General features: G+C 45.8%; 1 protein-coding gene across 4 annotated transcripts in view; it reads right to left on the reverse strand.

Moving 5' to 3' along the window:
* ANXA4 (annexin A4) overlaps positions 1-22772 on the reverse strand; it is a 112358-nt gene that overhangs the window by 84283 nt on the left and 5303 nt on the right. The window contains exon 1 of one of the 4 annotated variants that reach the window (XM_040345883.1): positions 4991-5141. The exons of 2 other annotated variants lie outside the window; for them this stretch is intronic. The gene's annotated coding sequence lies outside the window, so the exon portion shown is untranslated. Of the gene's footprint in view, positions 1-4990; positions 5142-22772 lie in introns of those variants that run through there. One more of the 4 variants, XM_040345882.1, reaches the window with a different exon arrangement.

A 22772-nucleotide genomic window follows, 5' to 3' on the forward strand; every position in this document is an offset into this window, starting at 1 on the left:
CTGTACACACGATCGGTCCATCTGATGAAAACGGTCTGATGGACCGTTCTCGTCGGTTAACCGATAAGGCTGACTGATGGTCAGTCGTGCCTACACACTATAGGTTAAAAAAAACAATCGTGTCAGAACACGGTGACGTAAAACACAACGACGTGCTGAAAAAAAAAGTTCAATGCTTCCAAGCATGCGTCGACTTGATTCTGAGCATGCGTGGTTACATTTAAAACAAGTTGGCTTCTATTTAACCGATGGATAAATAACCGATGGCGCCCACACACGATCGGCTTGGACCGATGAAAACGGTCCATCAGACCATTCTCATCGGTTTAACCGATTGTGTGTACGCGGCCTAAGAGGGAAGTTTCAGGAAAAAAAAGCTTTCCACAGCCCCCTGTGTATAACACGCAGGCACAGTTTACCCTCTTTTTTCAGGGTAAAAACGTGAGTGTTATACGCCAATAAATAGAGTATACATCCACTACTTAAAGTTAGGCAACATGTTTTTGTTTTTTTAATAACAAACACACACGTTACTCTTACCGATCCACTTCTTTTTGGGGTCCTCCACAGGTACTCCTGGCCCCTCCCTCCTGCCGTGCTTGCTCATTCCGGAGCCACATGTGTGTGTCCAGTGACACACACTGGCAGCTCAGCCCTCTTTCTACCAATGGCGCCCGCTGCTGCCTCTCTGTCCAAAGAGGAGCGCTGATCGAGATAAGGCAAGTATAAGGTGGGGCGGGGGAGGTTTAGCCGCATGCCAAAGGTTTGTTTGGAACAAGCAGTACACCTTAGTTGCAGTCACGTGCACTGCTTGTTTTTAAACCCTGGTAGTAGGAAGTGGAGCGGGAAATACTCAGCCACATGTCCTGTCTACTAAATACTGGACCAGAAGTCACTATTATACACTACTAGGTAGGGACTAAAGCACAGAGTAGATAGCCAATTGAGTTCTAATGTCACACCACAGGTCCTGCCGGTAAGAAGTTCCGACCCAGTATAGTTGGACAACAGTAGGGGGGATACCCCCACATCCGCTGATCTTGTCTTCAGGTCTCCGACACAAAGACAGATTCATCATCGTCGTCGTCGTCCCCCTGTAACTGGACTTTGCTGTAAGATACAAAATGATCTCAGCCTTCATAACAATTGAAAGCTAATATCTTTCTGCACATGTGCCATCGACATTGCCTACAAATTTTGAAGGTTTACTGCGTATATGGTTCATTTACGCTAAAATATGGTCAAAAATTGGACTGTGGATGCTAAAAGGTCTAGTTTTGGTTTACATGACTAAAGGCTATGGAACTAAATGGAACCGTGTAAAATGGGCCCATAGAACACAATACGGCAGTGTTCAGATACATATAAATGATGAATTTGAAGGAAGCATATTCTATACCCGTAGGGTAGGGGAGAGCCCTAAAGCAGAATTTGACGTCCCCGCCCCCCTCATTGTGAGGACAAGTCTGTATGTATTCTCAGTAACTGACCAGCAATAGAAAGAACTCTTTTTTTTTTTATTTTTTTTAGTAAAGCAAAGAAGGTTTTGGCCTTCGATATTCTGCAGATGAGGCAATTGCCAACAAAAGGTTAACTAAGTAAAACACGTTAAACTGTCTATGTAGTCTAAACCTCAATGTTATGAGCAGGAAAATAAAACAAGCCCATGGAAAAAGCTTGCAAGCCTGCGGTGGGCAGGACACATGGCCTTATGATTACTACCATCTTTTTTGCAGCAAACGTTTGGGATTTTCCCCCTCTCCTGGCTGTGACAGGCAGAGACAGCCTCCAGGAGAAAGCTTAGCGATTAAAGAGGACCTGTCATGCATACACACCACACTGCAGTTGGCATTTTAGGTCAATATTGAGCATAACAATTTGGCAGAAACTTGTGTAGCGCCTGGCTACTTTCATAGCAGGTGCTTCTGTAAATGTAGAGGGTGATCAGAGAGTTAGTTGCCTCTGATCAGGTTTATTTGGCTAAATTTAGGGCCTCTGCTTCAGCTCCGGCTGTACTGTGTGCCAATGCTTGTTGTCTGGGGAACCTCACCCCCCCCCCCCCCCCAGACAGTGGGTGGCAGCAGTAAGGTCAGGGTAGGGTGGATGCTTCTCCTCGGCAGCCAAGGTTGATCGCCTCACTGTGCATGCTGGGGAGAGGTATTTAGGGGGCAGACGCCATTGGTTCGGGTCGTCGTCCAGGCAAACAATGTGCCTGGGCAGTCGTTCCAATACCCCCGTGTGTGGCCCTCCTAGCCGGGGTGTTCCTGGCTCCGGGACCTAATCTACCTGTAGGCCCGGTGGGTAGACTGGGTCTCCATTTTGCAAGTGGTCCTGTGCTGTCCGTCCCGAGGGAGGAAGCCGACCGATGAAGAACCTGTCCGGGGGAATACCGAGCACGAGACTAGTATCTCTCAGGAGAGGCCTGTTGCTTTATCAAAGGACACATCGTGCTGAGAGGCTGAATGATGGTCGCCCATCAGTCCCGAAATCACTAAAGCCGTTTGAAGGAGATCTGGGTGCTAAATCCAGTTTTGAGAAGGATTTCGGACCGAGAATATCTCCACTCTTTGGGAAGGTCCATGGCAGGGACTTTGCTAAAGCTCCGAGAGACACCCTGGCTGCTAGGCTGGTGAGAGAGGCCTATCCAGGTGCACTGTACCCACTCTGGCTAGAGTGGCGAAGAAAGTTGTCGTAGGAAGAAGGACTGTTTCCAGAAACCAGTTAACCCTGAATTTGCCATCTTCTATTTGTTCTATCCCTTCTCCTATTACTATTTTTACCATTTTACCCCATTAGGTAATAAAGCACAGAAAAGACATCAGCAGTGTGGACATTAAGGGCTAGATTCACGTAACTTTGTGCGGGCGTAACGTATCCCATTTACGTTACGCCTCCGCAACTTTTACAGGCAAGTGCCGTATTCTCAAAAAAAGTTGCGGCGGCGTAGCGTAAATAGGCCGGCGTAAGACCGCTTAATTCAAATTGTGAAGAGGTGGGCGTGTGCTATGTAAAACAGGCTTGACCCGACGTGATTGACGTTTTTCCCGAACGATGCATGCGCCGTCCGTGGAATTTCCCAGTGTGCATTGCTCCAAAGTACGTCGCAAGGACGTCATTGGTTTCGACGTAAATGTAAATGACGTCCAGCCCCATTCACGGACGACTTACGCAAACGACGTAACTTTTTCAAATTTCGACGCGGGAACGACGGCCATACTTAACATTGGTACGCCGCACTTACGCCACTATATAGCAGGGGTAACTATACGCCAGGAAAAGCCTATAGTAAACGCCGTAACTGCACTGTGTCGGTCGGGCGTATGTTCGTGAATTTGCGCATCTAGCTGATTTACATATTTTGACGCGTAAATCAGCGTACACGCCCCTAGCGGCCAGCGTAAATATGCAGTTACGATCCGACGGCGTAAGAGACTTACGCCTGTTGAATCTAATAGATATCTATGCGTCACTGATTCTAAGAATCAGGCGCATAGATACGACCGGCCGGACACAGAGATACGACGGCGTATCTGGAGATACGGCGTCGTATCTCCTCTAAGAATCTGGCCCTAACTTTATTACAGCTCTCATCCAGTACCCTAGACAGCGGAAAGATAGAGGTAACGTGCCATCCAAATCAAACCAGCAGCTCCTTCAGGGGTAGTGCTAAACTTGAAAAATAACGGAGATGCAGGATGTGTCCATAAGTATAATGTGAACAAATAGGCTGCATTTAAAAAATTGGTGTCCAGGCTTTAAAGTATAATACCAAATGCAAAACTTCCTTTTCTAGTTTTAGATAGAGAGGAGAGGGATTGGAATACCTGCCAAGTTTTTATTGCTGCCTGTGTCCCAGTTGGGAGATTCTCCCTCTCTCTATTTGCTCTGTTTAATCTTATCACCAAGAGGAAAAGTGAAAGAAAACGTTATGTATTAACCAGAACAGAAACAGAGGGGAAATCTTCTAATGGGGACACTAGGTCTGGTTGACACTACCAGGGATTCTCATTTCCTGTCCTGGGGGGGGGGGGGGGGGGGGGGGGGGGGCGACAAGGCTTGCTCACCATGATGCATCTATTGGGAAGAGTCATTGTCACCCTATGCTGCTCTCCCAATTTGAACTACAGACACTTCCCCCTCTCCTCCTACTGCACCAAAAAAACACAGTACTGCAGTACCATGCGATCTGGTGCCCACAAACATACTGCATTTGTGATGCCAATAAGGTGTTACTAAACCCAGGACCCTGCATTCACGATATCAGGTCTCCCACAGTACACAGAACATGGAAATACAATGATTTTCGTAAATATACCGTAAACTGCTTAATACCCTTTCACATCAGCAGTATAGTGACTTCTATCAGTGCCTGGTTAAAGCTTGTAGGAGGAGTTTTCGGAGTTCAGCTGGTGTTGGCTACTTTGCAGCCACCTCCATTCACGTCTATTGAAACACACCCCAAGCGTGTGAGAAACGCAACTATGGCATTTACATCGCATTTCAGGCATGGTTGCAAAGCCTCAAAAGTGATCATTTCCTCATTTGAACTTTGTAAAAAATATAAAAATAAAAAATAATAATCTTATAGCTTTTGAGGAGCGTCCCTGACCCACGTCCGGAATGCTCATTAACGATATGAGTGCGATAATGTGTGTAAAAGCTGCTTTCATTGCCTGTGTGAAAGTTTGAGAAAACGTTTTATTCTAATCCACCCGGTTGCTGATATAACTAGTGTGCCCGGTCATGAATGGGGTGATTTGGGGACACTGTATACATTTTCTGTCCTCTCTTTACTCCCAAGAGTCCCCACATATTTCTGGTATATTCATGTAGCGTGCTAGCAGCCTGTGACTCAAAGGCTTATCTGCAGACATTACATAACAATCACGTCTGTCTTTGACTGTATAAACATCACATGAACACACGCTACATGGCATTTCTGATGTGATTTATAACCCCCTCCCCCCCCAAATATAAGCCCCTCTCTTACTAGTGTTTTCTCTGTGGCAGGACAGCAGCTCGCTCTTGTTCGGTCCACACCCAGCAGATTAATGAGAAGTTTGAGGGGAATAAACACAGCTCCTCATACTTTCCAGCCCCATAGGCGGTCCATGTACTGACACTGCCAGAAACACAGTCACTCCCTCATTTAAAGGAAACAGAATAGGAAGTGATTTTTTACAGTTATGGGGGAAGGACAATGAAACAGAAAAGTGTTGCAGAGAAAAGTGTTCTATTGGACACAAAGTTTGCAGAAATGCACAGAAAATCCAAGCTCTGCCATTTATATATCTCTGCAAAGCCCTGTTCCTCCTCCCTGCACACGTATGAACTATTTTTTCTTACTCCTTAGGCTTCATTTCCATGGACGTTTTTACAGCCACTTTTCTGAGCGTTTTTTGCAGCTTAAAAACGGCTCTCCATGTTAGTCTATGGCCTCATGCCCACCATGACGTTTGTGAGCTGTAGATGGCTGAGCCGTTTTTAAGCTGCAAACAGGACCAGTGCGTTCTGAAGCTCCAGCGTTAGAGCTGTAAAAAGCCAGACGTTAAAAAATGCTCAAAATCGCTAAAAAAAGCTACCGCAGCGTTTTTGAGCTCCAGCTAAAAAAAAAAAAAAAAACATGGACAGGTGTTTTTAAGCTGTAAAAAAGGCTAGAAAAAAAAAAGTGTCTGTAAAAACGTCCATGGAAATGAAGCCTTAGGCCCATTCACACCATGTGCAGAGGCTTTTCTACGACTGATCAACGCAGGTCTCCTACAAGGGCACATACAATACAGCTGTGTTCCTCATTCATACTATTTGTTTTATAGCACTGCAGCTCGCCCAAAATTTCTGTCCATCTCCTATTCCGCACACAAAAATAAACAAAATGTTACTTTGTGAGATTTCAATAAAGTTTAAGGCCTCGTTCACATGAGGTGAATAGGACTGACTGCACGATGATGCATGGAACACCTGTGCAGGCAAAGCACGGCCCTCACACAGGTGCATGCTTGTGTGTGTCTGTGTGAACAAGGCCTAAATAAAAGGATAACAAGTTCCTTATACTGTGAAAAATAAAAGGTACGGCCTTCCCACTGCTCATGCAAAATGGCCAAAATTTAAGGTTTTAGCACATGGGCTGATATGAATGCACGTAGAAGAAAATACCTCATACACATTTTACCGGGCTAAAATGACCCTGACCCTGTCACCCATTGTCCGTGCCCCCAAACACCAGACAAACCAGAGAAATCATCTCCCAAAATGCACTTCTGGGGGTATAAAGCCTTGTATACACATTACGATTATTGGCAGGGGATTGTCTGTTGACAGACTGTTGTCCTAAAATCTTACTGTTAGTATGCTCCTTTTGACAATTTGTGTCCAATTTTGCGGCAACAAAATGTTGGATGACAGGCTAGTAAATTTTCGGCGGACAATGGTTTGGCGTCAGATTTTCTGATGGTCAGTACACAAATCCGTCAAACAAGTCGAAAGTACAAAACACACATGCTCGGAATCAGTGCTGACCAAACACAAAATTAGCAGAAGAGGCCCTAAGGGTGGGGCTCAAGGGCTGAAATTCCTCATAGTATGTCACTACGGTCGTGTTTGTGGCACGACAATTCTGTAACGTTGGTATGCAAGACAAGATCCTGGCACGTGCCCTTTTGATAAAAATCAGGCGCTCGGCTGGCCAACAATCATGCTGTGTGTATGAGGCTTAAATCTCCTGGGTCCCTGCAGCGCTCTCTGGTTTCCCCTGCTGACCTCCATGACAGTACTGAGTCCTTTTGTATAAGGATACTTTTGTATTGCAACTTGGTGGCTTTAAAGAGGAAGTAAACCCTCTCTAAAAAAATAAAAACACCCTGCAAGACAAAGGCATAATGAGCTAGTATGCATAGCATGCTAGCTCATTATGAATTACTTACCTGGGATCGAAGCCCCCCGCATCGGTCCTCGTTCCCCTCCTCCATCACCATTTATTTATTTATTTATTTATTTAAAATGCTTATTGAGAGCGCAGTCATTACCAGCAGGCCTCGATGCGCTCAAGGCCTCCATCTCTCCTGGAGCGACTTCTGGGTATTGCGGCTCCGGAGCTGTGACTGGCCAGAGCCGCGATGACGTCATGCTGCCAGTCACGGCACGATCACCGCTGTAAACGGCACGCGCCATAGATATCGGTGCCTGTCCTTTCTGCAAATATCTCCTAAACCTTTTAGGTTTGGGAGATTTTTCTTGCACCTACAGGTAAGCCTTAGGGCTCTTTCACACGGGCGGACCGTTCAGATCCGCCTGCCAGTTTCTCAGGCGGACCTGAACGGGTGCTCCGTGCTCCTCTATGGAGCCACGCATGTCAGCGCTGACATACCCGCTGACATCCGACCCGCCAAAGTGTGACGGAGGAAAAACCTACTTTTCCATCCGTCTGGCGGATCGGATCGGGTGAACACGGACAGACGGTCCGTGTTCATCCGATCCCCCCATAGGGGAGAGCGGAGAAAAGGCAGGGCGGTCCCTGCACTTATGTGGTATAAGTACACCAACATCAGGAGCTCGCAAGTGGAGTTGCGCTGCATATACACGGTTAAATACATTACACGGATAGTGCACCATACACTTTTGCCCAAAAAATATCCCAACAACGCTGCCTTGTGTCTTAATTGCTGTTGAACCAGAAAAGATTTTTTTTTTTTTCAAAATGGGGACATGCTGGGACTTGTAGTTCATACAGAGAATCCCCCAAAGAGGTCTATGGGGACATGCTGGGACTTGTAGTTCATACACAAAGAATCCCCCATAGAGGTCTATGGGGAAGAAGCTGGGACTTGTAGTTCATACACAGAATCCTCCATAGAGGTCTATGGGGACATGCTGGGACTTGTAGTTCATACACAGAGAATCCTCCATAGAGGTCTATGGGGACATTCTGGGACTTGTAGTTCATACACAGAGAATCCTCCATAGAGGTCTATGGGGACATGCTGGGACTTGTAGTTCATACACAGAGAATCCTCCATAGAGGTCTATGGGGACATGCTGGGACTTGTAGTTCATACACAGAAAATCCTCCATAGAGGTCTATGGGGACATGCTGGGACTTGTAGTTCATACAGAAAGCTCTCCATAGATGTCTATGGGGACATGCTGGGATTTGTAGTTCATACACAGAATCCTCCATAGAGGTCTATGGGGGCATGCTGGGATTTGTAGTTCATACACAGAGAATTCTCTATAGAGGTCTAAGGTGACATGCTGTACACCAACGTCCTGATGAGCGCAAGTGGAGTTGCGCTGTATAAAAATACATGGTTAAATACATTACACGGATAGTGCACCATACACTTTTGCCCAAGATTTTTTTTTTCAAAATGGGGACATGCTGGGACTTGTAGTTCATACAGAGAATCCCCCATAGAGTTCTATGGGGACATGCTGGGACTTGTAGTTCATACAGAGAATCCATTATAAAGGTCTATGGGGACATGCTGGGACTTGTAGTTCATACAGAGAGACCTCCGTAGAGGTTAATGGGGACATGCTGGGACTTGTAGTTCATACACAGAGAATCCCCCATAGAGGACTATGGGGAAAATGCTGGGACTTGTAGTTCATACAGAGAATTCTCTATAGAGGTCTATGGGGACATGCTGGGACTTGTAGTTCATACAGAGAATCCATTATAAAGGTCTATGGGGACATGCTGGGACTTGTAGTTCATACAGAGAGACCTCCATAGAGGTCTATGGGGACATACTGGGACTTGTAGTTCAACACTGATCCCTGTATGATGGAAGAGGGGGCAGTGTCCCCCCCCCCTCCTCCATCATCATACAGGTCTCCGTTGTGAACCATATCCCGCAGCTGCTGCGGCGTGTGAGGGGTTAATCCGAGTCAGCTATAGTTGTGTGGAGCAGCACTGCGCTCGTTTTTCTTTGGTCTAAAAGCGGCGCATGCGCAGTAGCGTCAGCGGCGAGCATCTTACACGGCATAGTGATATGCATGCTACACCGGCGGCAGTATTCCTGGCAGCGGTGCTCGCCCACTTCTATCCCCGTCAGCTCCTCATCTACTATGGCTTCCAGCTCCTCCACCAGCCACCAGCAATTTGTGATGGGAAGCGGAATGTGACACTACACCGGTGTACTGTGTCACATTCCGCTCTCCATCACAGATTGCTCCGGAAGTGACGTTCCGTCGCCGCCATCTTGCTACACCCCACACCATTGCACAGTAATGATGGAGTGTGAAGGGGGCAAGCGGACATCTTGTTACATTTAGATTTCACAGTTATTTTCAAGACAAAACGGAGCTTAAATGCTTAAATACAGTGTTTGTAAATCCGATGGACTGTTTACATGTAAATGTGAAAATCAGAGGTGTTCTGTCACATTAGCAACCATGTAAGGTCAGCAGGTTTGCTGCTGCTTTTAAAATTGAACATGTAAACAGTCCGTTGGATATCCAAACACTGTATTTAACCACTTGCCGACCGCGCACCGTCGTTATACGTCCACAAGGTGGCTCTGCTGGGCGAGAGCACGTAATATGACGTCCTCTCTCCCAGCCGCCACTAGGGGCACGCGCGCGCCGCCCCCCGCTCGCCCCCGACTCCCGTGCGTGTGCCTGGCGGGCGCGATCGCCGCCGGGCACACGCGATCGCTCGGTACAGAGCGGGGACCGGGAGCTGTGTGTGTAAACACACAGCTCCCGGTCCTGTCAGCAGGGGAAATGCTGATCTTCGGTTCATACAATGTATGAACAGAGGATCAGTGTTTCCCCTAGTGAGGCCACCCCCCCCACAGTAAGAACACACCCAGGCATACTTAACCCCTTCCCCGCCCCCTAGTGTTAACCCCTTCACTGCCAGTGGCATTTTTATAGTAATCCAATGCATTTTTATAGCACTGATCGCTATAAAAATGCCAATGGTCCCAAAAATGTGTCAAAAGTGTCCGCCATAATGTCGCAGTACCGAAAAAAAAAAAAATCGCTGATCGCCGCCATTACTAGTAAAAAAAATATAATAAAAATGACATAAAACTACCCCCTATTTTGTAAACGCTATAACTTTTGCGCAAACCAATCAATAAACGCTTATTGCGATTTTTTTTAACGAAAAATATGTAGAAGAAAACGTATCGGCCTAATATGAGGAAAAAAAATGTTTTTTTATATATTTTTGGGGGATATTTATTATAGCAAAATGTAAAAAATATTCATTTTTTTCAAAATTGTCGCTCTATTTTTGTTTATAGCGCAAAAACTAAAAACCGCAGAGGTGATCAAATACCACCAAAAGAAAGCTCTATTTGTGGGAAAAAAAGGACGCCAATTTTGTTTGGGAGCCACGTCGCACGACCGCGCAATTGTCTGTTAAAGCGACAGAGTCCCGAATCGCAAAAAGTACTCTGGTCTTTGGGCAGCAATATGGTCCGGGGGGTAAGTGGTTAAAGGGACACTAAAGGTTTGTTTTTTATTAGATCAATTGATTGCTGTAAGCTAGCGCATTTAAATATCACTTACCTCGTTTTTCCTTTTGACCTCCAAAATACAGTAATCCAGGTTTGAAAATGCCATTTCCTGTCTCTCCTCTTCTTGCTTTCCACCAGCATCTGAGCCGTTTTGCATGGTGGAAAGCAGAATGTGCTCACCCCCTCCCTATGACTACAGCCCTGCGTGAATATGCTCTCTTATCCCTCATAGGCATGGAGGCTAAGCCTAATGGGAACTGTAGTTCCCATTAGGCCATGATGTAGCAAGAATGAATGCGCACCGCAAACCAGGAAGTCAGTGAGAATAATGATTCAGGAGTGACGGAGGTGAATAAAACAGCTCGATTTCAACAGGTATCAAACTAGTTATAATGCAAAACATTACTTTTTACTTTATCAGCTACTGTCAGACTTTAATTTAAGAGGAAAATATTTTTGTCTTTACAACCCCTTTAAGCATATAAGCTCCGTTTTGTGTTGAAAATGACTGTGAAATCTAAAACTCTGTTGGGTGTAACAAGATGTCCGCTTGCCCCCTTCTCACTTTATCATTACTGTGCAATGGTGTGGGGTGTAGCAAGATGGCGGCGACGGAACGGAGCAGAATGTGACAAGCCACCTGGCAACCGTCCCCTGCCCTTCCTGCTCCGCCTACTCTCCAACATGATAGGGCGAAAAGCATGTCAATGCATGGGAAGTCTGCTGGGAGGGGCGTGAAGAGAAGGCCAAGCATTCGGTGGCTAAGAGACGCGCTATGTGTCCCCACCAGCTTCTAATATCTTTAGGCGGCCAGCTTCCGGACACCGCAGTGCTGAAGTGAAGGTAAGTATAGTTCCACTTTAACGTGTCACATGCACCTATCAGCGATAGCTGTCACATGCACCTATCAGTGATAGCCCTGGCCGCCTCATCTCCTGTCAACTGCTTCTCCCCCAGTTGTGTCTCTGTCAGTTTCTTCATTCCCTCTTTCCCTGTCTTCTCAACCAAGTAAAAGTGCTCTTCTCTCCTGCCCATGTTCGCTTCAGTCAGATTATTCCTGGACATCTGTCTCCCTGGTTTGCAGGGAATAATGGGTTTTGTTTATCGTCACACCCATTCATAATATATTAATAGGTTTGAATGTGAACAAAGGTATTCATGGGAATGCTGACAGGTGAACTGAGGATAATGGCTACTCACCTCACAGCTAAAAATCCCTTTAAGCATGCTCAAAAAAGAGAAATTATAGAAGAAGTTTATACTATAAAATAAAAAATAGATAAAATTAATTTCTTTCTCCTTTCCATTTTTTTTTTGCATATTTTATGGTGTATTTAAAATGTCTCTAAAAGATATGAGTTTTTTTTACCTTAATGCATTCAGGCACAGTGGCTGCGTTTGATGGGCACAGTGGCTGCGTTGGATGGGCACAGTGGGGCTGCATTCGATGGGGGGTTTTTTTTCAGAATTTTTCAGTTTGTTTGCAAAAATTTGAGCATCAACCGCCACTGGTGCAAGCTAGAAATTTTTTATTGTGTGCAAAATGTGCACGCTCAGAAATCAAATGTTCGGTCGTTTAATTTTCTCATAGTGTGTAAACGGCTTTAGTGACCTAAAACCTTTATGACACACTTTTGCTTAAGGGCCCATTCACAACAGAAGATGTGCATTATGCTTGGTATAACACCCACCCTGGTATCCATTTCTAACTTTTAGGACATTTTTACAAAAGGAATACAGTGCATTGTGGTGTAGTGCATTCCTACAGGCTACACAGCATAAGAATGGATCCTGTCCTACTTTTTTCCACGCACACCAGCACATGGCAGTGGTATGAACCAAAACAATAGTACATAAGGTAGTTTGCCTTGTCTATGTGTTGGGATGGCTGTGTTGGGCAATACTGGCCAGCTCACATGCTGTGAATGGGTCCTAATGTTCAGCAATGCGTTCTCAAACAAAACGCAGATACAAGTACAAAGCTATTCATGTACCAAGTCTGTTATGATATTTGATTTGCAAACCACTGTGCTGTACATTTTTTGATAGAAGATAGAGATAGAACAGAGATTCTTAAAAAAAATAAAAAAAATGTAGGAAACACAGACCTCTCAGTTCCTGATCCTTTGAGTGAGAGCATGTGAGCAATAAATGTAGTCGAACCAGTATTTCATGGTAACCACCCCTAATAGTCCGGTTCATCCGGAATACTAGCCAGGACCAGCAGCATGAGAAATTCAATGAAGCTTCTGAAAAGCGCAGTTTAAACATAACAGCCATGTTATCAGTAAACATTATCTGGGCTGCTTAACAACAGACTACAGTCTTAACATGCCAGCTTAAAGCGGATGTTCCCTGGAAAAAAAATTATTAAAAGCCAGCAGCTACAAATACTGCAGCTGCTGACTTTTAATATTAGGACACTTACCTGTCCTGGAGTTCAGCGCCATCCGCAGCAGAGGACGAGCGATCGAGTGATGCTCCCCCCGCCATCCACGGTGAGGGAACCAGGAAGTGAAGCGCTCCGGCTTCACTGCCCGGTTCCCTACGGCGCATGCGCGAGTCATGCTGCGCCTGCCGATTGACTCCCGCTGTGTACTGGGAGCCGAGTGTTCCCAGCACACAACGGGACTGGACGGGAGGTGACGTAATGCCCGCAGTCTGCCCGAGACTGTTGTGGCCGGAAGTGGGTGAAAATACCTGTCTTTAGACAGGCATCTGCACCCCCCTGAAATGTGTCAAATGTGACACCGGAGGGGGGGAGGGTTCCGATCAGCGGGAGTTCCACTTTAGGGTGGAGCTCCGAGAAAACCCATGATGGTTTTGGGTCAATTGTATTTATTTATTTTTAAAATTGAAAGTTTTAGAATTGAAGTTCTGTGTCGTTTTGTAAATTATTTATATTTGAAAATGTGTTTTAAAAATAAGCATTTAAACCAGGGAGCCCCTATGATACAGGATTCCCAGAGCAGTGCGGGGTTTCTAAAGAGAGCAGTATAGGAGCTGCTTGTCTGTTACCTTATTTTTTAATTAGAGGCACTTCACAGTTACATGTTTGCAGTAAAATGCATTTTTGCCAGGCATGACTGCATGCATTTACACTGTATTGTTAAAATGACCTTGAATGATATCCCAGTCTTAGTCCGTAGGGTTCAATATTGCATTGGCCCACCCTTTGCAGCTATAATGCCTTCAACTCTTCTGGGAAGACTGTCCACAAGGTTTAGGAGTGTGTCTATGGGAATGTTTGACCCTTTTTCCAGAAGCGCATTTGTGAGGTCAGGCACTGATGCGGACGAGAAGGCCTGGTTCGCAGTCTCCGCTCTAATTCATCCCAAAGGTATTCATTTGGGTCGAGGTCAGGACTCTGTGCAGGCCAGTCAAGTTCCTTCACCCCAAACTCGCTCATCCATGTCTTAATGGTCCTTGCTTTGTGCACTTTTCGAAATCATTTGATGGAGGGGGGTTATGGTGTTGGGGTTGTTTTTCAGGAGTTGGGCTTGGCTCCTTAGTTCCAGTGATGGGAACTCTTAAGTCATCAGCATACAAAGTCATTTTGGACAATTTAATGCTCCCGACTTTATGGGAACAGTTTGGGGAAGGCCCCTTCCTGTTCCAACATGACTGCACACCAGTGCACAAAGCCTTAAAGACATCAATGAGCGAGTTTGGGGTGTAGGAACTTTACTGGCCTGAACCTCAACCTGATAGAACACATTTGGATTAGAGACGACTGCAAGCCAGGCCTTCTCATCCAACATCAGTGCCTGATCTCACACATGTGCTTCTGGAAGAATGGTCAAACATTCCCATAGACACACACACTCCTAAACCTTGTGAAGAGACTTCCCAGAAGAGTTGAAGCTGTTATAGCTGCAAAGGGCGGGGCCAACTCAATATTGAACCCTACGGACTAAGACTGTTGAGGCATTAAAATCCATGTTCATGTAAAAGTAGGTGTCTCAATACTTTTGACAATATAATGTATGTACCTTTTTGTTTTCAATGTACGATTTGTGCTATGCAAAGTGGGGAAAACACAGATTAGGGATTATACATTGGCAAAAAAGAAATGTGCATTTACCATTCATTTTAGTCGTGCTTCTTGCATAAATGCAACAAAATGTTTTGGATACAAGTATAAAAGATGTAATAAAAGCTCAATTCCAGGCCCAATTCCTTATTCGGGATAGGGTGGGGGGCGGTGAGAACCTTTATCAGAATTGTATTTTCTATTTTCCTTTTACTTCTTACCCACCGCACACTAGGATAGGCAACAAGGGTAGTTCTTGCTGTTTCTTGTATTCCTCATCTCTTCCTATGGCAGTAATATGTTTTAGACTACTTTCACACAGGTTACTTCACGCAGATTTGCTTTTTAGGGCGGCGGTAAATCCTGCCACTAGTGTAAATGGAGCCTTAGGCACCTAGAGAGGACGTGAGAAAACTTTCTCCAACAGGAACACATCCAACATTACAAGCCTAACATAACCCTCCCATTAAACTAAAAATAAAAAAAGTTTTGGGCGTGGAGAAAAAAAAAACTCATTGATAAATGTTCTAATATAACCAAAAGCCTCTGTATAACAAACAAGTATCAAATCCAGCTATTTTGTGACAAAAACGTAAACAAACATTTTCCCAGGCCCTTTGACACTGCCGGACCGTTCAGGTTCAGGTCCACCTGTCAGTTTATTCGGCGGAACTGAAGGGACGCTCCATGCTTGTCTATGGAGCATCGGATGTCAGTGGTGACCATGTCCGCTGAAATTCGATCCGCTAAAATGAGACGGATGGCAATATGTCGCCATCCATCCTGGTGGATCAGGTGAGATCTGATGAAAACGGACATGCTGTTTTTCGTCCAATTTGTCCATAGATAAGCAGCGGAGCTCGACAAGCCCCTCACCGCTCAGTGAGCAGAGAGGGACCTGTCATCCGCCAGCTCAGCAGAGATCAACGGAGAGATCTCCTACTGAGCTGGCGGGAAGCCCCTATTGCTGTCCGTGCCCCCATTAGCGAGATTCAATCTACATGCGGGGCGCTGGACGCATGGAGTCAAAGGCTCTAATAGGCTTCAAAAAAGGGTGGGCTTGGGGCATAGAGCATTGCACCCCAAGCACACCCACTTGTGTGACAATAGCAAATGAATATTCGCTATTGTCTTTCTCATTTTCCTCCTGGCCAATCAGGAAGCCCCTATTGGCAAGAAAGTCTTAGGACTCCCTGGACAATCGTGTCTCAAGACACACTTCCTGTTTCTGTTCGTCCGGGGGGGAGGAATGTCTTTCTGTGTGTTCGTCAGAATGGTCCCGGGGTCTTCTTTCACCCTGCCTCCATGAGGTAAGGCAGCTTTCTCAAAAGGCACATTATCAGTCAATCGACTGCTTCTGTCTCCCGCAGTTGGGGGGGCGGCGGGGAGTTGGAAAATCACCGGCGTCTGTCTCTCCCGCGCGCGGGGGGGGTGGTGTGATGTCTGTTGCCATCTGTCTCCCACAGCGCTTGTTGGGTGACCGCCAGGGGCGGACTGACAACTCCTGGGGCCCCTGAGCAATAGAAGATTATGGGGCCCCTGGGCTTTACAGATGGCAAACACGCCAGGAGGCAGTGCAGAGGCGGGGCAGCTAAAATCTCGGGATTTTCACATCAAAAGCATGTCGGTTTCGGACATATTAGGGACAGATCTAAAAAAAAACATAGATTTTTACTGAGCCTGGCAACCCTGATGGGGCCCCCTAGTGGCATGGGGCACTCGGGCAGTGCCCGAGTGACTCAATGGTCAGTCTGCCCCTGGTGACCACCGCCATTTGTCTCCCATGTGGGCGGAAGGGGGGGGGGGTGTTGGTGTTAGTTTGTGCTACCTCCCCAAAATAGTGATCACCAGCCACCACTGCCGGTGACTCTTGTGACAACCAGGCATTCCCTTACTTTTTTCAAAATTTAAATAAATGCTTTTAGTTTTATTTTAAGCTTTTCTACTGCAATATATTGTAAGGGAAAGATGATATTAAATGTTGGCATAAATCTAACCTGTAAAGTCCAAAAGATCACATGTACAATAAAATTTACAACAATAACAGCAATTAAAATGTTTGTTCAGCAATCATTTATCTTCTCAGGCAATACAGGAGGAAATCCAAAGTTACAGAACACTGTTATAGGGAAAAAAATCCCAGGAGGTGAGCCATGATGGAGCTAGCATTACAGCAAGCTACAAACAGTATCCGCTACCAACTACCTAGTTTATGTCATTATATAATACTGTAGCGCCTGTGTACTTCCAAGTACCGGTGCTATTAAAAGTTAAGGGATAATCAGAGTGTAGCTGACTCTGATTGTAATTTTACAAAGGGTCTCTGTTTCAGCTGGGCTGTGCTGCGGGTCCATTTTGTGGTTGCTGGGGTGTCATACCACCCCAGGGACGACAGGTGGCACCAGTGGAGTCCAGGCTGGGGTGCCTCTTGCCAGCAGCCAATCAGGAGGGAGTTTCTCTCGCGGGGCATGCTGGGAGAGGATACTTCTAGAACAGACACCATTGAGGCACGGTTCTTTTCCTGAGGTGGTACCCACCTTTAGGGTGACCACACATCACGGCCCCTCGGCGAGATGGCCTACCAGGCCGGGGGCGCGTGCCACGCGGTGTTCCTGTTTCCGGGACCATGCTGGCCCGGAACATTTAAAGCTGCGGCAGGGTCCCAGTATTCGACTGGGTCCCCAATTCTGAGAAGATCCCAAGCAAGATAGCTGTTCGGTGGGGAGTCCACCTGAGGAGAGCCAAGAGATGCTGGCGATCCAACAGGGCATAGACAATCCATCGGGGATCAAAGTAACCGGACATTGAGTCAGTCGGTAACCTGATTGAAAATACTACCTGAAGGCGATTCTAACACAGATTCTACCAAGGAGGATTGTCTCCATTAACTAAGTTCTAGGGAGGGTCTGTGGCAGAGATCTTTTACCTCAAAGTTCCGAGTGATACTCTGGCTGCCAGGTCGGTGTGAGAGGCCTGTCCAGGTACAGTATACCCCCTCTGGCTGGAGTGGCGACGAAAGTAAAGTATCGTTGGAAGCAGGACTGTTTCTGCATCGTTAAGCCTGAATCTGCCATTTCTTCTCCTCATCCTTCTTTGCTATCTACCTCAAGTTTTACTGTTTACCGTGTTGGGTAAAATAAAAGCACAAGAAAAGACATCTGCTGTGTGGACATTCCATTTGCTAAGGCTCTCATCGTCTACCCTAGACAATCACAGAGGTAACACGCCATCCCAATCTATAACCAGCGGCTCCTTCGGGGGTGAGCGCTACAATACTTAGAGCATTAGGGCTGAAATGTTCCAGTCTGACCGCCATGCCGCCGATCATCATCCACTAGGTGCACTGCTCCGGCCATATAGAGGGATGCAAAGCTTGGGGCATCCTACCTGCCAAGGGCACTAGAAATCTCACATAGTGTGGCTCCTGCTAGATCATAAAAAACAATATGTGATCAGTTCCATGGAAAGCGTTCTTGGTGATGCGTTTTCTGTTCATGGTGGGAGGAGAATATCTCTCATTCTATTCTGAAAGATGATTTTGGAAATTAGCTATTACATTTACTTCAGTTAGGGAAATTAAAGGTGAGTTTTAGTTTAGTTGCTACAGACAACTACACATTATTAGTCAATAAAGGCAAAGTTCACCTCTCTAACCATGTTTCATGTTCCACCCATACTGAGGGCTCGGTCACCTTGGGCCGCACTTTCCAACGCAAAGGCAAGGCAATCTGCCTTCCTATGGTGTAACACTGTGGTGTGCACTGAAAAAAGTACTGCATGCAGTGCCCACCCAAACAGACAACGCCTTATAGGTATTGAAAAAAAATACAAGACATTCTCTGAATAATGGCGGCACCGCTAGCATGTGACCCCTTGTGTTTGCTGTACAGATGGGAGGTCACTTAAGCAGGACCTGGGTAATCGTGGCTATCACTGTATGTAGTGCAGGCTACTATAGAGGTTTTTTTATCATACTCAGAAGCCCTCTAGATAAACGGGATAGTTGCATCGTGCCAAGCTGGACCAATGTAAGTTGGCGATACAGATAATTTCTGGAGTTCCACTTTAAGTGCTCCTGTCCACCTTGGAGTGTTCCACTTTTGTTATTACTTTCTGCTTAAAATTCAATTTCTTGCAAAATAAATCAACTAAACAGGAAGGATAGTACCTGCCCATTATAGTCATGGTAGAGCAGACCTAATGCCTTGCACACACGATCGGGTTTCTCATCGGTCAAAAGACCACCGGGAAAACCAAGAACCGGCTCGGTCAGTTTTCCCCGTGTACACACGGCCGGTTTTCCTGACAGGAAAACTGCCTGAGAGCTTTGGTCGGGAAAACCGGCCGTGTGTATGCTCCAGAGCAGTGTTTCCACATAGGAAAACTGCAGGGGAACAAACGCTGCGATTCTCGACGAGAAAAAAAAGAGAACAAGTTCTAATTTGTTTTCCCGCAGTTTTTCTCTCTGGAAAACTGCTGGGGAGCATACACACGGCTGCTTTTTTTTCTCGACCAAAAGAAAACATGACTGTTTTCCTGTCGGGAAAACCGGTCGTGTGTACAAGGCATAAGAACTCAAATGAAAAGATCTGTTCCTGAGAAATATAACAAACTGAGGGCTAGATTCAGGTAGCCGGGCGCATTGTTACGGCGGCGTATTGTATCGTATTTACGCTACGCCGCCGTAGATCAGAGAGGCAAGTGCTGTATTCACAAAGCACTTGCCTCCTAAGTTACGGCGGCGTAGCGTAAATGGGGCCGGCGTAAGCGCGCCTAATTCAAATGAGGATGAGGGGGGAGTGTTTTATGTAAATGGGTGGTGACCCGACGTGATTGACGTTTTTTTTACGAACAGCGCATGCGCCGTCCGTGTACATATCCCAGTGTGCATTGCTCCAAAGTACGCCGCAAGGACGTATTGGTTTAGACGTGAACGTAAATTACGTCCAGCCCCATTCACGGACGACTTACGCAAACAACGTAAAATTTTCAAATTGCGACGCGGGAACGACGGCCATACTTAACATTGGCTACGCCACCTAGGGGGCAGCTTTATCTTTAGGCGGCGTATCTCTTACGGAAACGGCGTATCTTTACTGCAACGGGCAAGCGTACGTTCGTGAATCGGTGTATCTAGTCATTTACATATTCTACGCCAAACTCAACGGAAGCGCCACCTAGCGGCCAGCGTAAATATTGCACCCTAAGATACGACGACGTAGGAGACTTACGCCACTCGTATCTTAGCCTAATTTAAGCGTATCTGGTTTTCAGAATACGCTTAAATTTACAACGGCGCAGATTCAGAGTTACGTTGGCGTATCTACTGATACGCCGGCGTAACTCTCTCTGAATCTAGTCCTGACAGTTTAATGTTGATCTTAACCTATAAAGTATTGATATCATGGCTGGTTCTAAAGAGGATACAATATAATATCTCTAACAATGTAAATATAACCATTGATGTAAGACACGGTGTGTCTTTTGCCTGAAAATTGCCTTCAGCTGTAGCGTAAACATGTATAGCAAAGCATACATGTGGATCTATGACAGCCAACCAATGGACATGCCTTTGGATGATTGGGCCATGCCTGTATGTTCAACCACCTAGTTATCTTTGTGGTCAGCCAAGTACATCTGCTTTATGTTATGCAGCCTGGGTTTGTCAGCAGTTTGTGAGTCACTGGAGGAAGATACTATGCATGGATTCTAAAGAAAAGCAGGTTTTTCATGTTCTCAGCAACACGTATGTACAAGGTGTATCCCCATCCAGTAAGAATACAAATGAAATAAAATATTAACAATTAACTGTTTTGCATTGTCCACAGACCACAAAACTGCTGGCGCCCCATATCCAAAGCAATGAACTTATTATACAAGCATGATCCATCCCCACCCACTGCTGAGTGAACAGTCACCCCTCCGGGCATTCATCCTGCATTTCACACAGCCACACCTCACAACAAGGAGACAGTAACGCACAATATCTGTATTGTTTTATGCCGCGTACACACGATCGGTCAAACCGATGAGAACGGTCTGATGGACCGTTTTTATCCGACCAAACCGATCGTGTGCGGGCCCCATCGGTTATTTATCCATAGGTTAAAAAAATTCAATCTTGTTTTAAATTTAACCGATGGATACCTAACCGATAGGAAAAAAAACGATCGTTAGTAGGCACGTCCATCGGATAAAAATCCACGCATGCTCAGAATCAAGTCGACGCATGCTTGGAAGTATTGAACTTAATTTTTTTCAACACGTCGTTGTGTTTTACGTCACTGCGTTCTGACATGATCGTTTTTTTAACCGATGGTGTGTAGGCACGACTGATCATTAGTCAGTTTCATCGGTTAACCGATGGAAAAATCCATCAGACCGTTCTCATTGGTTTGACCGATCGTGTGTACAGGGCATTACACTACCCTGGACTTTTCTACATGCATAGATTTCTCTAAATGATTCTTCCATCTAAGCTGTACACTACAGCAAAGATCAGGGAATCTGTGCTGCAAGCTTCAAGTATGGAGGGTGTGAGATGTTGGACTCATCGTTCGGGGAGCACTTGTTGAACATCTTTAGCTAGATTCACAAAGAGTTAAGCCGGAGTATCAGTAGATACGCCGTCGTAACTCTGAATCTGCGCCGTCGTACATTTAAGTGTATTCTCAAATTGAGATATACTTAAATGTAGCTAAGATACGACTGCCTGCGCCGTCGCATCTTAGCTGTCTAGTTCCGCTGGCCGCTAGGGGTGTGAACGCTGATTTATGCCTAGAATGCGTAAATCAGCGAGATACACCTATTCACGAATGTACGCTACGTATATGTAAGGCGTTTTCAGGCGTAAAGTTAGTCGAACAAAAAGATGGCCTAGCCAATGTTAATTATGGACGTCGTTCCCACGTAGAATTTTGAAAATTTTACGTCGTTTGCGTAAGTCGTCCGTGAATGGGGCTAGACGTAATTTACGTTCACGTCGAAACCAATAAGTCCGTGCGGCGTAATTTGGAGCAATGCACACTGGAATATGTCCACAGACGGCGCATGCGCCGTTCGTTAAAAACGTCAATCACGTCGGGTCAAGGTTTATTTACATAAAACACGCCCACCTCTTCACAATTTTAATTAGGCGCGCTTACGCCGGCCCATTTACGCTACACCGCCGTAACTTAGGAGGCAAGTGCTTTGTGAATACAGCTTGTGAATACAGCACTTGCCTCTCTGACTTACGGCGGTGTAGCGTAAATACGTTACGCCGGCTCAAAAATACGCCACCCTACGTGAATCCAGCTATATGACTAAACCTCAGCAGTTCTACAAAGTAGACCAACTACCAAAACATAGACAGGAGCCTTCACTGAGAAAGAGCACCAGTTGGTCAACTTAGGAGTCTATCATTTATTTGTAGATATAACTGAGACAGCAGGAATATATATGATATCAAGAGCGTTTCAGGGGCCAAGCAAAATCCCCTTTCATCAGAGCTTGGATGAAAAATAGAAAAGCTTACTATAGGACTTTAAAGGCCCGTACACACGATGGGATATTCCGACAACAGTTGTGCGATGTAAGGGTTTTGTCGGATAATCCGACCGTCTGTATGCACCATCGGACAATTGTTGTCGGAATTTCCGACAACAAATGTTGGATAGCCATGCTCTCAAATTGTCTGACAACAAATGTGTTTTCCGTCAGATTATCCGGACTTGTGTACACACGATCGTCGGACTAAAATCCAAAGTACAAACACACATGCTCCGAACCAATGCTAACCATCAGACAACATTAGCAGAAGTTTCCCAAAGGGTGGCGATAAAGAGCTGAAAAAACACGTAGTTTCGTGTATGTTGGCTGAAAAAGCTTGGCCGTCTGTATGCACAACAAGTTCACCGCCAACGCCCTTCAGACAAAATTCCACGGATTTGTCCGATGGAAGTCCGATCGTGTGTATGAGGCTTAAGTAAAAAGGCTGCTGGAAAATGTTCTAGGTGAAATAAGGAGCAATGCTGGTCAAAATGGACTTGTCATAATGAATGTGTGCTTGTGATGCATGCCAATTCAGAAGGAAAACACCACAATTTGATCTGCTTATGGCCAGCTTAAAGCGGAGTTCCACCCAAATATGGAACTTAGACTTTTCAGGAACCCTCCCCCCCCTCCGGTGTCACATTTGCCACCTTTCAGGGGGGAGGGGGGTGCAGATACCTGTATAATACAGGTACTTGCACCCACTTCCGGGAATGGCTCCCACGGGAGTCACTCCACTT

The sequence above is a fragment of the Rana temporaria genome, chromosome 3, assembly GCF_905171775.1.
Source record: "Rana temporaria chromosome 3, aRanTem1.1, whole genome shotgun sequence".
Classification (NCBI taxonomy): domain Eukaryota; kingdom Metazoa; phylum Chordata; class Amphibia; order Anura; family Ranidae; genus Rana; species Rana temporaria.